A 17,829-nucleotide genomic window follows, 5' to 3' on the forward strand; every position below is an offset into this window, starting at 1 on the left:
AGTTCAATGGTTCAATACCCTAGCAGGGATGGCAGTGGAACAATAATGGCAGATATTTCTGGATATAATGCAGAAGGTGCAGGATCAGTTCATACCAAAGAGAAAGGAAGATCCTAACGGGAGGCAGGGGCGGCCGTGGCTGACGAGGGAAGTTAAGGACTGCATAAAGATAAAAGAGAAGTATAACATAGCAAAGATGAGTGGGAAGCCGGAGGACTGGGAAGCTTTTAAAGAGCAACAGCGGATAACTAAAAAGGCAATACATGGAGAAAAAATGAGCTATGAAGGAAAACTGGCCAAAAATATAAAGGAGGATAGTAAAAGCTTTTTAAGGTGTGTGAAGAGAAAAAAAATGGTTAAGACTAAAATTGGGCCCTTGACGTCAAAAACAGGTGAATTTAGTATGGGGAACATGGAAATGGCAGAAAAGTTGAATAAGTACTTTGGATCTGTCTTCACTAGGGAAGACACAAGCAATCTCCCAGATGCAATAGTGGCTGAAGGACCGAGGGTAATGGATGAACTGAAGGGAATTTATATTAGGCTGGAAATGGTGTTGGATAGACAGTTAGGTCTGAAGGCCGATAAGTCCCTGGGACCTGATGGTCTGCATCCCACGGTACTTAAGGAGGTGACTCTAGAAATTGTGGACGTGTTGGGAATTAATTTCCAAGGTTCTATAGATTCAGGATCAGTTCCTGCAGATTGGAGGGTGGCAAATGTTGTCCCACTTTTCAAGAAAGGAGGGAGAGAGAAAACAGGGTATTATCGACTGGTTAGCCTGATGTCAGTGGTGGGAAAGATGCTGGAGTCAATTATAAAAGATGAAATTACGACTCATTTGGATAGCAGTAACAGGATAGGTCAGAGTCAGCATGGATTTACGAAGGGGAAATCGTGCTTGACTAATCTTCTGGAATTTTTTGAGGATGTAACTATGAAGATGGACAAGGGAGAGCCAGTGGATGTAGCGTACCTGGACTTTCAGAAAGCCTTTGATAAAGTCCCACATGGGAGATTAGTGAGCAAAGTTAGGGCACATGGTATTGGGGGCAAAATACTGAGTTGGATTGAAAATTGGCTGGCTGACAGGAAGCAAAGAGTAGTGATAAACGGGTCCCTTTCAGAATGGCAGGCAGTGACCAGTGGGGTACCACAAGGTTTGGTGCTGGGACCGCAGCTGTTTACGATATACATTAATGATATAGATGAAGGCATTAAAAGTAATATTAGCAAATTTGCTGATGACACAAAGCTAGGTGGCAGTGTGAAATGTGAGGAGGATGTTATGAGAATACAGGGTGACTTGGACAGGCTAATTGAGTGGATGGATGCATGGCAGATGCAGTTTAATGTGGATAAATGTGAGGTTATCCACTTTGGTGGCAAGAACAGGAAGGCAGATTACTATCTCAATGGAGTCAAGTTAGGTAAAGGTGAAGCACAACGAGATCTAGGTGTTCTTGTACATCAGTCAGTGAAAAGCAAGCATGCAGGTACAGCAGGCAGTGAAGAAAGCTAATGGCATGCTGGCCTTCATAACAAGAGGAATTGAGTATAGGAGCAAAGAGGTCCTTCTACAGCTGTACAGGACCCTGATGAGACTGCACCTGGAGTATTGTGTGCAGTTTTGGTCTCCAAATTTGAGGAAGGACATTCTTGTTGTTGATGGAGTACAGCGTAGGTTCACAAGGTCAATTCCTGGAATGGTGGGACTATCATATGTTGAAAGATTGGAGCAACTGGGCTTGTATACACTTGAGTTTAGAAGGATGAGAGGGGATCTGATTGAGACATATAAGATTATTAAGGGATTGGACACTCTGGAGGTAGGAAGCATGTTTCCGCTGATGGGTGAGTCCAGAACCAGAGGACACAGTTTAAAAATAAGGGGTACGCCATTTAGAACGGAGTTGAGGAAAAACGTCTTCACCCAGAGAGCGGTGGATATATGGAATGTTCTGCCCCAGAAGGCAGTGGAGGCCAACTCTCTGGATACTTGCAAGAAAGACATGGGTAGCTCTTAAAGATAGTGGAATCAAGGATATGGGGATAAGGCAGGAACAGGATACTGATTGTGGATGATCAGCCATGATCATAATCAATGGCGGTGCTGGCTCAAAGGGCCGAATGGCCTACTCCAGCACGTATTGTCTATTGTCTATTTGCCAAAATTCAATCCCACAACACACACCCCTCCACAACACACTCCCTCACAACACTCCCCTCACAACACACACGCCGCCACAACACACACACTCCCCCACAACACACACTCGCTCACAAACATCCACCCAACATACACACCCCACAACACACACTCCCCCCACAACACACACTCCCCCACAACACACACCCCTCCACAACACACATTCCCCCACAATAGACACACCCCAACAAAACACACTTTCTCACAACAACCCCAACACACACTCCCCCACAACACACACTCCCTCACGAACACCTCCCAACACCCACTCCCCCACAACACACACTCCCCCACAACACACACTCCCCCACAACACACACTCCCCCACAACACACACTCCCCCACAACACACACCCCTCCACAACACACACCCCTCCACAACACACACTCCCCCACAACATACACTCCCCAACAACTCACACTCCCCAACGACTCACACTCGCCCACAACTCACACTCCCCCATAACTCACAATCCCCCATAACTCATAATCCCCCATAACTCACACTCCCCAACAACTCACACTCCCCCACAACACACACTCCCCCACAACTCACACTCCCCCACAACTCACACTCCCCCACAACACACACTCCCCCACAACACACACTCCCCCACAACTCACACTCCCGCACAACACACACTCTCCCACAACACACACTCGCTCACAACACACACTCCCCCATAACTCACAATCCCCCATAACTCACAATCCCCCACAACACACACTCCTTCACAACACATACTCTCCCACAACACACACTCGCTCACAAACATCCACCCAACATACACACCCCACAACACACACTCCCCCCACAACACACACTCCCCCACAACACACACCCCTCCACAACACACATTCCCCCACAATAGACACACCCCAACAAAACACACTTTCTCACAACAACCACAACACACACTCCCTCACGAACACCTCCCAACACCCACTCCCCCACAACACACACTCCCCCACAACACCCACTCTCCCACAACACACACTCCCCCACAACACACACTCCCCCACAACACACACTCCCCCACAACACACACCCCTCCACAACACACACTCCCCCACAACATACACTCCCCAACAACTCACACTCCCCAACGACTCACACTCGCCCACAACTCACACTCCCCCATAACTCACAATCCCCCATAACTCATAATCCCCCATAACTCACACTCCCCAACAACTCACACTCCCCCACAACACACACTCCCCCACAACTCACACTCCCCCACAACTCACACTCCCCCACAACTCACACTCCCCCACAACTCACACTCCCGCACAACACACACTCTCCCACAACACACACTCGCTCACAACACACACTCCCCCATAACTCACAATCCCCCATAACTCACAATCCCCCACAACACACACTCCTTCACAACACATACTCTCCCACAACACACACTCCCCCACAGCACACACCCATCCACAACACACATTCGCTCACAATACACACTCCCCAACAACACACACTCCCCCACAATGCACACTCCCTCACAACACACTCCTTCACAACACACACTACCCCCCCACCACACACACCCCCCACAACACATACTCCTCCACCACACACTAACCCATAAGACACACTCCCTCACAACACACACTTGCTCACAATAGAGACACCCCTACAACACACCCTCGCTCATAATACAGACTCCCCACAATGTACACTCCCCCACAACTCACACTCCCCAATGACACACACTCCCTCATAACACACACTCCCCCACAACACATACTCCCTCATAACACACACTCCCCCATAACACACACTCCCCCATAACACACACTCCCTCATAACACACACTCCCCCATAACACACACTCCCCCATAACACACACTCCAGCATAACACACACTCCCCCACAACACACACTCCCCCACAACACACACTCCCCCACAACACACACTCCCCCATAACACACACTCCCTCATAACACACACTCCCTCATAACACACACTCCCCCACAACACTCAATCCCCCCACAACACACACTCCCTCATAACACACATTCCCCCACAACACACACTCCCTCACAACACACACTCCCCCACAACACACACTCCCTCATAACACACACTCCCCCACAACACTCAATCCCCCCACAACACACACTCCCCCACAACACGAACACCTCCCAACAAGATAATGAGAGGCATAGATAGAGTCGATAGCCAGAGACTATTTCCCAGGGCAGAAATGGCTAGCACGAGGGGTCATAGTTTTAAGCTGGTTGGTGGAAAGTATAGAGGGGATGTCAGAGGCAGGTTCTTTACGCAGAGAGTTGTGAGAGCATGGAATGCGTTGCCGGCAGCAGTTGTGGAAGCAAGGTCATTGGGGTCATTTAAGAGACTGCTGGACATGCATATGGTCACAGAAATTTGAGGGTGCATCCATGAGGATCAATGGTCGGCACAACATTGTGGGCTGAAGGGCCTGTTCTGTGCTGTACTGTTCTATGTTCTATGTTCTATAACACACACTCCCCCACAACACACACTCCCCCACAACACACATTCCCCCACAACACACACTCCCTCACAACACACACTCCCCCACAACACACACTCCCTCATAACACACACTCCCCCACAACACTCAATCCCCCCACAACACACACTCCCTCATAACACACACTCCCTCACAACACACACTCCCTCACAACACACACTCCCCCACAACACACACTCCCTCACAACACACACTCCCCCACAACACACACTCCCCCACAACACACACTCCCTCATAACACACACTCCCCCATAACACACAATCCCCCACAACACACACTCCCCCACAACACACACTCCCCCACAACACTCAATCCCCCCACAACACACACTCCCCCATAACACACACTCCCTCATAACACACACTCCCCCACAACACACACTCCCCCATAACATACGCTCCCTCATAACACACGCTCCCCCATAACACAAATTCCCCCACAACACACACTCCCCCATAACACACACTCCCTCATAACACACACTCCCTCATAACACACACTCCCCCACAACACACGCTCCCCCATAACACACACCGCCACAACACACACTCCCCCATAACTCACACACCCCCATAACACACACTCCCCCACAACACACTCTCCCATAACACACACTCCCCAACAACACACACTCTCCCACAACACACATTCCCTCATAACACACACTCCCCCACAACACACACTCCCCCATAACATACGCTCCCTCATAACACACGCTCCCCCATAACACACACTCCCCCACAACACACACTCCCCCATAACACACACTCCCTCATAACACACACTCCCCCACAACACACACTCCCCCACAACACACACTCCCCCACAACACACACTCCCCCACAACACACACTCCCCCACAACACATACTCCCTCATAACACACACTCCCTCATAACACACACTCCCTCATAACACACACTCCCTCATAACACACACTCCCCCACAACACTCAATCCCCCCACAACACACACTCCCTCATAACACACACTCCCTCATAACACACACTCCCCCACAACACACACTCCCTCATAACACACACTCCCTCATAACACACACTCCCCCACAACCCACACTCCCGCATAACACACACTCCCCCACAACACACACTCCCCCACAACACACACTCCCCCACAACACACACTCCCCCATAACACACACTCCCTCATAACACACACTCCCTCATAACACACACTCCCCCACAACACTCAATCCCCCCACAACACACACTCCCTCATAACACACACTCCCCCACAACACACACTCCCCCACAACACACATTCCCCCACAACACACACTCCCTCACAACACACACTCCCCCACAACACACACTCCCTCATAACACACACTCCCCCACAACACTCAATCCCCCCACAACACACACTCCCTCATAACACACACTCCCTCACAACACACACTCCCTCACAACACACACTCCCCCACAACACACACTCCCTCACAACACACACTCCCCCACAACACACACTCCCCCACAACACACACTCCCTCATAACACACACTCCCCCATAACACACAATCCCCCACAACACACACTCCCCCACAACACACACTCCCCCACAACACTCAATCCCCCCACAACACACACTCCCCCATAACACACACTCCCTCATAACACACACTCCCCCACAACACACACTCCCCCATAACATACGCTCCCTCATAACACACGCTCCCCCATAACACAAATTCCCCCACAACACACACTCCCCCATAACACACACTCCCTCATAACACACACTCCCTCATAACACACACTCCCCCACAACACACGCTCCCCCATAACACACACCGCCACAACACACACTCCCCCATAACACTCACACCCCCATAACACACACTCCCCCACAACACACTCTCCCATAACACACACTCCCCAACAACACACACTCTCCCACAACACACATTCCCTCATAACACACACTCCCCCACAACACACACTCCCCCATAACATACGCTCCCTCATAACACACGCTCCCCCATAACACACACTCCCCCACAACACACACTCCCCCACAACACACACTCCCCCATAACACACACTCCCTCATAACACACACTCCCCCACAACACACACTCCCCCACAACACACACTCCCCCACAACACACACTCCCCCACAACACACACTCCCCCACAACACATACTCCCTCATAACACACACTCCCTCATAACACACACTCCCCCACAACACACACTCCCTCATAACACACACTCCCTCATAACACACACTCCCCCACAACACTCAATCCCCCCACAACACACACTCCCTCATAACACACACTCCCTCATAACACACACTCCCTCATAACACACACTCCCCCACAACACTCAATCCCCCCACAACACACACTCCCTCATAACACACACTCCCTCATAACACACACTCCCCCACAACACACACTCCCTCATAACACACACTCCCTCATAACACACACTCCCCCACAACACTCAATCCCCCCACAACACACACTCCCCCATAACACACACTCCCCCATAACACACACTCCCCCATAACACACACTCCCCCATAACACACACTCCCCCATAACACACACTCCCCCATAACACACACTCCCCCATAACACACTCCCCCATAACACACACTCCCCCATAACACACATTCCCCCACAACACACATTCCCCCACAACACACACTCCCTCACAACACACACTCCCCCACAACACACACTCCCCCACAACACACACTCCCGCATAACACACACTCCCCCATAACACACACTCCCCCATAACACACACTCCCCCATAACACACACTCCCCCATTACACACACTCCCCCATTACACACACTCCCCCATTACACACACTCCCTCATAACACACACTCCCCCATAACACACACTCCCGCATTACACACACTCCCCCATTACACACACTCCCCCATTACACACACTCCCCCATTACACACACTCCCCCATAACACACACTCCCCCATTACACACACTCCCCCACAACCCACAGTCCCCCACAACACACACTCCCCCACAACACACAATCCCCGACAACACACATTCACCCACAATGCGCACTAGTCCACGACACACTCTCCCCCACAACACAAACTACCCCACAACACACACTACCCCACAACACACACTACCCCACAACACACACTACCCCACAACACACATTACCCCACAACACACACTACCCCACTACACAGACTACCCCACAACACACTCTACCCCACAACACACACTACTCCATAACACACACTACCCCATAAGACTACTCCAAAAGATACACTATTCCAGTTTCCAATAAGCAAATGCTGAGGCCAGAAAACATGAAATCTATCTGTCAGGCATATGGAAAATGACAATAATGGGCTCGTGGTTGGGATTAGGTTTCGTGATTGGTAATGGACGTGGGGTGCATAAGCGATGCTTGTGTGAAGTTTTTACCTTAGCATTTTTTTGGTTGTGAGCTTGACCACTGTGTCACTTGACAATGTTGGCTGAGCTTTAGTGTCATGGGGAGTATAATCTGAGGGTCATCACACCTCAGGCACAGGGCAAGATTGTAAAGGTGCGGTCTTCATGGAGACTTGAACAATTGAAATTCCAGTGTTGGCATCACTTTGCAACTCAAACCAGCTGTCTGTCCAACTGAGCAAACCAACACTCAACATTTGAATGGAAAAAATATATTGCTATGATTGAAGATTTTCTGTCAGTGAAGACTAAGCCAGTATGATCAAATAACTAATTGGCAGTGCAAAATTTGCAATCTCCACTTAACGTTCCAGCACCCTTCTGGTTATTATCCCCAATTATACAGAATATTTTTGCCCATAGCTTATGTATAAATGCACTGTTACAACTTATGCCTCGTTTTCTTTCCACTCACAGGAGTGAACAATTATAGTCACACATTACAGCTCGGGTAATGGCTGCGGGAACATTCCGAGAATGCACATCTTAATTTCAAAACACCTTTACAAGACATTTCATAGAAGATGTGACTGTGATCTTGGACGTGGCAAGGCTTCTTAAGAAATATCTCAGAGGTGGTGCCAAGGCAGGGGGGGTTTGTGAGGGAGTTCCAGAGCTCAAAGCCCACCCATGTTTTCATAACAGTGAGTCACAAATCCCCACTGGATCACAAACAAGTGTGGCCTCATCTTACTGCTGTGGAGCAACCTGAGCTCCAATATCAACCACACCTAGAATCTCAACCCTCATATCTTCTACATCTGGGCCATGGTCCATGAGTTGGAGCAGTTCAGATGAAATGATGGGGTGGTGAGTACATAAAATAATTACAGTTTTACAAAATACTTTGAAAACAGTGACTTTCACTGAAGTTACTGTGCTGCATTTTGCAGTTTTGTTTTTGTTGATGGCTCATACACGTTAAATTTTCAAGTGTTAAAATGGGGTCATCTTGGGAGCCAGTTTGTCAATATTACCCTGGATGGTTGAAAGCACAGCGATCACTGATGGAGGTAGTAAATGATGGACAAGAGGCCAGAGTTGGTGGGAAACAGAGTTTCCACAGGACTATGGAACTGAAGATAGATGAGGAGGAGCAAGGCCATAAACTGAGGATGGGAATTTTAACCTTGAAACATTTGAGGACTAGAAGTCAAAGAATGCAGGCAAGAATTCTTTGTCCAGACTGCTGATGAAAGATCTGTACTGACTTGATTCAATCTTTGAGGGTCAATGGGAAATTAAGTGCGAGAAACTGAGAACTGTACAGTCATGAGAGGAAAGCATCAATTACATTTACCGCTGAGATCAAAATAAGCAGTAGCTCCGTTAGGAATCACATCTGCTAAGTCACAGAGTGGTCTGTTAATCCTGCGCTTTATGATAGCTGGTAGGCAGCAACAAATCTGATTTAGATACTTTCCATGAATGTTAATTCACTATGAGGACCAGTTGGCTATTCCTGTCTTGTGAACCTGGAAAGCCATTTGTTGCAAGCTTCCATTATATGGATTGGTCTGCATTATCACCGTACATCAGTATGAGACTGCACATAGCCAATTTGTGCACCCAAACCAAGCTTGGATTTACTATCCATACTACAGTAACTCAAACTGTTGATCAAAATGAATAACATTTAATGGTACCAATATATACTCTCCTAATCTGGCACTGGTATTACAGAGAGAGCCAGGTTGACTTGGTTCTAATATTCCAGATTTCCCTAGATTGGAAAACTAAATGTAATATGTTTATTCAAATAAGGAGTAAAATACAAGGTGGGAAACTATAGTCCAGTTTGCCTGATTGCTATCAACGGAATCCAAAATGAAAGAAATAGTTACAGGATATCTAGAAAATCCTGACACAGTCAGGCAAAGTCAATATGGTTTTGAGTTTCACACTTTTTGTTAGGATTCCCTGAGAGTGTAGCAAGCAGAGTAGATAAAGACAAATGTGTAGATCTATGTGGAATTTGCAAAATTTGTCACATGAAACCTTGCTGCACAAAGTAGAAGCTTTGCAAGCATGGGTAGAGAGTCAGAAAAAATGGGTCGATTTCAAGTTGTCAAACTGTAATGCAGGAGTGTCACAGGGATCAGTTCTGGAGGCTCAACTATTTACAATCTACAGTAATGATTTGTGACGAAGGGACTATGCATATTACAGCCAATATTGCTGATGATACAAAGATAAATGGGCAAGCAAGTTATAGGGAGCACCCAGGGGGTTACTTTCTTCACACTGTTGTGGCACAAATCCAGGCTAGAAAGTCAGCAAATAAGGAGGAATTGTGTTGAAATGGCTCACTTCCTGATGCTGGCTGGCCAGAAAAGACATTCCCAGGGCATAACAGTCCGGAGTTCCCCTCCCAGATTCTGAAAAAGGAAATTTGTTTTCACCTTCACAGACGCCCTTCCAACTTCCTACCTGCCTCAGCAGTTGTCATTCCCCTGATGGCCCTGTAATTGGGGTCCTACACTCTTATCCTTGTTAGATTGCAGGCACAGATACAGCCACTGAGAGGAGATTACCTCTGGGCAAATACTTCCTCAGTTTTCTATTAATTCATTCACAGGATGAGGGGTGTTGCTGGCTAGGCAGCATTTATTGCCCATCTCCAGTTGCCCAGAGGGCAGTTAAGTGTCAAACACATTGTTGTGGGTCTGGAGTCACACGTAGGCCAGACAAGGTAAGGATGGCAATTTCCTTCCCTAAAGGACATTAGTGAACCAGCTGGGTTTTACTAACAATCGACAATGGATTTACGGTCATCATGACATTGTTACTTCCAAATACTTATTGAAATCAAATTCCACCATTTGCCATGGCAAAATTCAAACCAGGTCCCCAGAACATTGGTCCCTCCGGACCAACTCCCTATTTATTCCAGAACCCTTTCCCCATCCCCCTCTCTGATGAAGGGTCTAGGCCCGAAACGTCAGCTTTTGTGCTCCTGAGATGCTGCTTGGCCTGTTGTGTTCATCCAGCTTCACACTTTGTTACCCCAGAATATTATCTGGGTCTCTGGATTAAAAGTCCAGCAATAATACCACTAGGTCATCACCTTACCCCACCGTTTGGCCGCTGAAAAGTGTAGAATTGGGACCTTCACAGCAGTTTCCCAAAACCAGTTGGAAAATCCTGCCAAAGAGTCTGCAAAGGTAATGAGAGTGGACCATAACTTGGTATAATGTGGGAAAATGGAAAGTTGTCCACTTCATAAGAAGAATAAAAAAACAGATTTTCATTTGAATAGTCGGGGTTGCAGACTGCTGTGGCACAGAGGGACATGTGTACTCTTGAGCATGAACCATCGAAAGCTAGCAGACATGTACAGTAAGTGGTTAGGAAAGCTAATAAAATGTTGGCCTGCATTGTAAAGGGGATGGAGCATTAATGTTGGGAACACTTCCTAAACTATACAGGGCATGGTAAGACTATACCTGGAGAAGTGTGAACAATTTTGGTTTCCTTACAAATTAAGGAATATATTTGCATTGAAGGCAGCTCAGTGAAGCTTCAGTGCATTGATTCCTGAAAGGAAGGGGCTATTTTATGAGGAAAAATGGAGTGGGCCTATACACACTGGAGCTTAGAAGAATGAGAGGTGACCTTATTAACAAGATTCGGACAACAACAAAGATGCCAAGAAGACGTTTCCTCTTGTGGCAGAATCTAAACCCAGGGGTGCTGTTTTAGGATAAGAGAGCCCTCATTTTACACAGGGATAGGGAAAAATATCTTCTTTGAGGGTCATAACATGTTTCATTCTCTTCCCTAGAGATCAGTAGGTGCTGGGCCTTTGAATACACTTAAGGGTGAGTTAGATTGGTTTTTGGGTTAGGGGGGAATCTAGGGTCATGGGGAATAGCCAGGAAAGTAGAGGTCAGGGTCAGATCAGCTATCACTTTACTGAATGAGGGCTTGATGAGGAGTATGGCTGCCTATTGCTTCTATTCTTTCTTGCACCAGGAAGAAACTAAAGCCATTATATGTGCTTAAACAAAATTAAGTATTTCGAAGGAAAACAGCTATGGGTACAACTGTCAACATGTAATCACCAAGCTGTATATTTTGGCCCACATGCTGGGCCAATCCAAAAACTCAGGAATATGCCTAGACAAAGGAAAACAAATAAAACAGAGAAGTAACATAAAGCAGCCTTTCATTCAAGCATGATCTCCTGTACATAGCAAACGCAGAGTTGTTGCATTTTGTATGTATTTTTCCTAGCAGCAATAATTGCTGTCCTGAAAGGGTGCAATTTTGCGAGGCAAGGCATGCTCAAATATTTTTTATTTACCAGAATACCAGTATATTAGAATAACAATTTTTAAAAAAGTTTTCAAATGAGCCCTCTTAATCCCAACATGCAGCTGAAGCAATCCACCAGCCCGTGCCCAGGATCATTCGTCATTCTGACAGCAATTGGCAGAGCCAAGGGTTCAAGAAAACGCAAATGATTCCATCCTGCACCATGCAAATCTGTGCAGCTCCACACAGTATGACAGTGGTTTTTGTGTGTGAAATGGGAAGACTGGGTTTGAGGACTAGAATCTTAAGTTGCTGAAGCCACATTTTTCTTGCGCCGGTTCCAGTTTCCTCAGCTGTTTTGGTGAACAGCATGTACTTTCAGTTCATTTTGTTCTGTACAAAGGTTCATTGATTCCCTGCACCCCATTCCTCCTTTTCTCCCTTGACTTTGATAAATGCTATTGTTGTGATGGTGATACAAGTCCAGGAGAGTTGGCCCAGTACGCTGTAGTGCACCAAGTGCTAAAACACCAACCTCGGAGCTGGTTCAATTTGACAAACATGCTCCTCACTTCTCTAAACCAATGGCTGTGTGGTACACAGCCTCCTTTCACAGTGGCTTCAAGGTACTTACAAACCATTATTCAAAATGAATGAAATGTAAGTACCAGGACTGAGTGGCGAGCCTGCTCACTTCCCAGCTAATTTAAGGAGATACCACTGCAGAAATGCTTTTTTCCCACACAGTAGTAATCAACAAAGCACATTTAAAACTCCAGGATTCAGCTTCGTGGTGGTCCAGTGGGTAGGGGCACTGTCTCGTATGGATCTAAGTTCACACACAGAAGGATGTCCCTTGGTACAATCCTTAGCCTATTTGATGTCTCTTGGCGACACCACATGAAAACACAGTATCAGATTCCATGCGTACACTGCTGGTACCCAGCTTTATCCCATGAGAACATTCTCCGCCCTTCCACTGCAGCCAATTTGTCATCCCACTTGGCCAACATCCAGTGGTGGATTAATGGAAATCACTTCCAATTCAACTTGGACAAGACGGTGGCTGTTGTCTACCCTGTAAACCTTGGTCCCATTTCTCTCTCTGGCCACTGAGACTGAACCAGATCACAGCTTTGGCATAATGCTTGACTCTGGACGAAGCCTACAACATCATGACCTCTGCATCGCCAAGAATATCACCGTTTCCTCCTCTGCCTCATCTCCTTTGCTGCTGAAATCCTCAATTATGTTTTGTGTTGCCACTAAGCCCAACAATTCCAACCCTCTGCTGGCTGGCCTGCCACCTTCTACACTCTGCAACCCTGAGCTCAGCTCACTTTGTATCCTGACTTGGTAGGAAGGATAGTTTTACCCATCCTCGTTACATTAGCTCCTGCTCCAGCAATCGAGAACAAAATGGATGACCTCAGATCTGAACATTCCTATCAGATGGGAACTGAGAGACTGCTGTGTGCTCTGCTTCACGGAGACTTGGCTCACCCCTGTCAATCCTCACTGTGCCCTACAAGCTGATGAGTTCTCCATACATTGCATAGACCGCACAGGATCCTCAGGTAAAGCGAAGGGCAGTGGGATATGCTTCCTGATCAATACCTGGTGCTTCGACATAGCGACCCTGGCAAGCCATTGCTCCTCAGGCCTAAAATATCTTACAGTAAAATGCCGTCCCTACTACCTACCATGAGAGGTATTACCTCTGTCATCCTGACAGCAGTCTACATGCCACCCTATGCAGATGTGAAGAATGTCGTAGACAAGATTTACACTGCCACAAATACCCGACAGACAAAATTCCCTGAGGCCCTATTCATGTGGCCAGTGACTTCAACCAGGCCAACCTCATGCAAGTGATACCAAAGCACCACCAACACATCTCCTGCCCCAACAGGTGACCGAATATTCTGGGCCACTGCGACACAACCGAAGATGTATACTGCTCCATACCCCGCTCACATTTCGGAAAATCTGACCACGGCACGGTGTTCCTCCTCCTAGCTTACAAACAGGAGAAGCTTTCACAAAATGAGGTACAGGGCTGGTCTGAGGCAGCGGAAGACCGTCTCTGGGATTGTTTGGAATCGATGGACTGCACTGTGACCAAGAGTTCAGTGGAAAACCTAGATGAGCACGCCACCACTGTCATAGGCTTCATCAGCAAATATGAGGAGGACTGTGTACCAAAGAGGTCAATCCCCAAACGTAAACTTTGAATAAACCAAGAAATCCACTCCCTGCCGAAGACCAGACATGCAGCTTTCAAGTCAGGTGACCCAGACCAATACAGAAAACTCAGACATGACCTCTGCAAAGCTGTTAGCGATGCCAAGAGGCAGTACCGGACTGGTTTCTGCATTAGTAGTCTAGCAATAACACCATTAGACCATTGCCTACTCTAGGGGTAGAAAATGTCATGTTCCACAGTGACGATTACCAATAACCTGTCCTGGGCTTCCCTTGTAGATGCGACAGTCAACATGGAAAAACATGCCTCTTCTACCTCCGGCAGCTCAGAAAATTTGGCATGTCCATAATGACTCTCAGCAACACCGACAGATCTACCACTGAAAGCATACTGTCTGGGTGCATAACGGCTTGGTATGGCAACTGCTCTGCCCAGGACTCTAAGAAACTATCGAAGGTGGTGTGCCCAGCCCAGGCCATCACGGAAGCCAACGTTCCATCCATGACTCTAGTTACATGACTTGTTGCTTCAGAAAGGCTGCCCACATCACCAAAAACCCGTCACACCCCGGTGATGATCTCCTTCAACGTCTGCAGTCAGGCAGAAGATACAGATGCCTGAACATGTGTACGAGCAGGTTCAGGACCAGCTTCGTCCCAGCCATTATCAGACTGTTGAATGGACTCTCTTGCCTCGAATAATGCTGATATTGCTAATTTTGATCTTGACAACCACACGCCCTGTGCAATGTAACTTGTATTCCTCCATCTAAGTTTTATTTACAACCTTTGATCTATACATCCTTGCTTACAGTGATCTGCCTGTCCTGTTCATAAACAAAGCTTTTCACTGTACTCTGTACACGCAACAATCAATCAATGAATGGCCACATTAGTTACTAATGGGGAACTACAGGGATCAGTGCTTGGACCCCAGCTATTCACAATATATATTCATGATTTAGATGAGGGAATTAACTGGAATATCTTCAAGTCTGCAGATGACACAACACTGGGTGGGAGAGTGAACTGTGAGGAGGATCCAGAGATGCTTCACTGTGATTTGGAGAAGTTGAGTGAGTGCGGAAATGTACGGCTGGTGAAGTATAATGTGGGATAAATGTGAAGTTATCCACTTTTTTTGCAAAAGCAGCAAGGAAGATTATTACCTGAATGACGATTGATTAGGAAAGCGGGAGTTGCAGTAAGACCTTTGTGCACTAGTCTCTGAAAGTAAGCATACAGGTACAGGAGGCAGTGAAGAAGGCAAGTGATATGTTGGCTTTTAGAGCAAGGAGAATTTAAGTGCAGGAACAAGGATGTCCTGCTGCAACTGGGTCTTGGTGAGACCTTACCTGGAATATTGTGTGCAGCTTTGGTTTCCTTATCTGGTGATAGATGGAGTACAATAAAGGTGGACCAAACTGATTCCTGGGATGGTCGGACTGACAAGCAAAGAGAGACTGGATCGGGTCAGACTACATTCACTGGAGTTTTGAAGAATGAGCGGGATCTCATGGAAACCTGTAACATTTTAATAGGACTAGACAGGGTAAACACAGAAAGGATGTTCATGATGATTGGGGAGTTCACACAAGGGTCAAGACTGATGATATGGGGTAGACCATTAAGGGCAGAGATTAGGAGAGATTTCATTACCCAGACAGTGATGAACCCATGAAATTCTCTGCAGCAGAAAGTGATTGAGGCCAAAGCATTGAATGTTTTCGACAATGAGTTAGATATAGTTCTTAGAGCAAAAGGAAAAGATATAGGGTGAAAGCTGGAACAGGTTAGTTAGTTGGACAATCAGCCGCGATCACATTGAATAGTGAGCAGGCTCGCAGGGCTGAATAGCTGACTCCTGCATCGATTTTCTATGCTTCAAACTTGATCAGCCTAATGGTTGTATGCCGCCATGGTTTTTCCTTTCCTTTTCTGTATAACTCCTTCATCCCACAATCTTCCAAGATCTCTGCGCTCGTCCAATTCTGGCCTCTTGCACATCACATGCGCTTCAGTGACTGTGTCTGGCAGAAAGTACCCAAACCATGGAATTCTCTAACAATAGAAAGTGAATAAATTGCTGTAGAAATGCATAGGTCAGGAAGCATCTATGGACAGAGAAACAGTTAGTTTTGAGTTTGTTATGTTTCTTCTTCAAAGCTGATTTCCCCATTGTGTTTGTCTGTTTCAAATCTCCTTCACCTGTCCTAACATCTCTCCATGTAACTTCCTGTCACACTGTATTTGATCACATTCCTGTTACTATACATGGGTCTTTTTTAAGTTAAAGGGGACTATATAAATTGGACTCCTTAGTCTTGGGATGGGGGAAACGGACCAGATAGCATGTGCTGTTCAAAGAACAGAGAAAATTACAGCACAGGAACAGGACCTTCGGCCCTCCAAGCCTGTGCCGATTCAGATCCTTTATCTAAACCTGTCACCTATTTTCCAAGGATCTGTATCCCTCTGCTCCCTGCCCATTCATGTACCTGTCCAGATACAGCTTAAATGATGCTACTGTGCCCACCTCTACCACCTCCACTGGCAACACATTCCAAACACCCACCGCCCTCTGCATAAAGAACTTTCCACGCATATCTCCCTTAAACTTCTTCCCTCTCACCTTGAAATTGTGACCCCTAGTAATTGAGTCTCCCACTCTGGGAAAAAGCTTCTTGCTATCCACCCTGTCTATGCCTCTCATGATTTTGTAGACCTCAATCAGGTCCCCACTCAACCTCCATCTTTCTAATGTAAATAATCCTAATCTACTCAACCTCTCTTCATAGCTAGTGCCCTCCATACCAGGCAACATCCTGGTAACCTCCTCTGCACCCTCTCCAAAGCATCCACTTCCTTTTGGTAATGTGGTGACCAGGACTGTAGTATTCCAGTATGCAGTATTCCAAATATGACCTGCCCACTCTTGTACTCAATATCCTGTCCGATGAATGAAAGCATGCCGAATGCCTTCTTGACCACTCTATCGAACTGCGAAGCCACTTTCGGGGTACAATGGGCCTGAACACCCAGACCTTTCTGTGCATCAATTTTCCCCAGGGTTTTTCCATTTACAGTATAGTTCGCTCTTGAACTGGATCTTCCAAAATGCATCACCTCGCATTTGCCTGGTTTGAACTCCATCTG

The 17,829-nt window shown here is 47.0% G+C and overlaps 1 protein-coding gene across 6 annotated transcripts in view; it reads right to left on the reverse strand.

Annotated features, from left to right (window-relative positions):
- The window catches only part of fgfr3 (fibroblast growth factor receptor 3), a 157,043-nt gene that overhangs the window by 84,135 nt on the left and 55,079 nt on the right, over positions 1 to 17,829 (reverse strand). The gene's annotated exons all lie outside the window — the stretch shown is intronic.

This window comes from Stegostoma tigrinum, chromosome 1 (genome assembly GCF_030684315.1).
Source record: "Stegostoma tigrinum isolate sSteTig4 chromosome 1, sSteTig4.hap1, whole genome shotgun sequence".
NCBI lineage: Eukaryota > Metazoa > Chordata > Chondrichthyes > Orectolobiformes > Stegostomatidae > Stegostoma > Stegostoma tigrinum.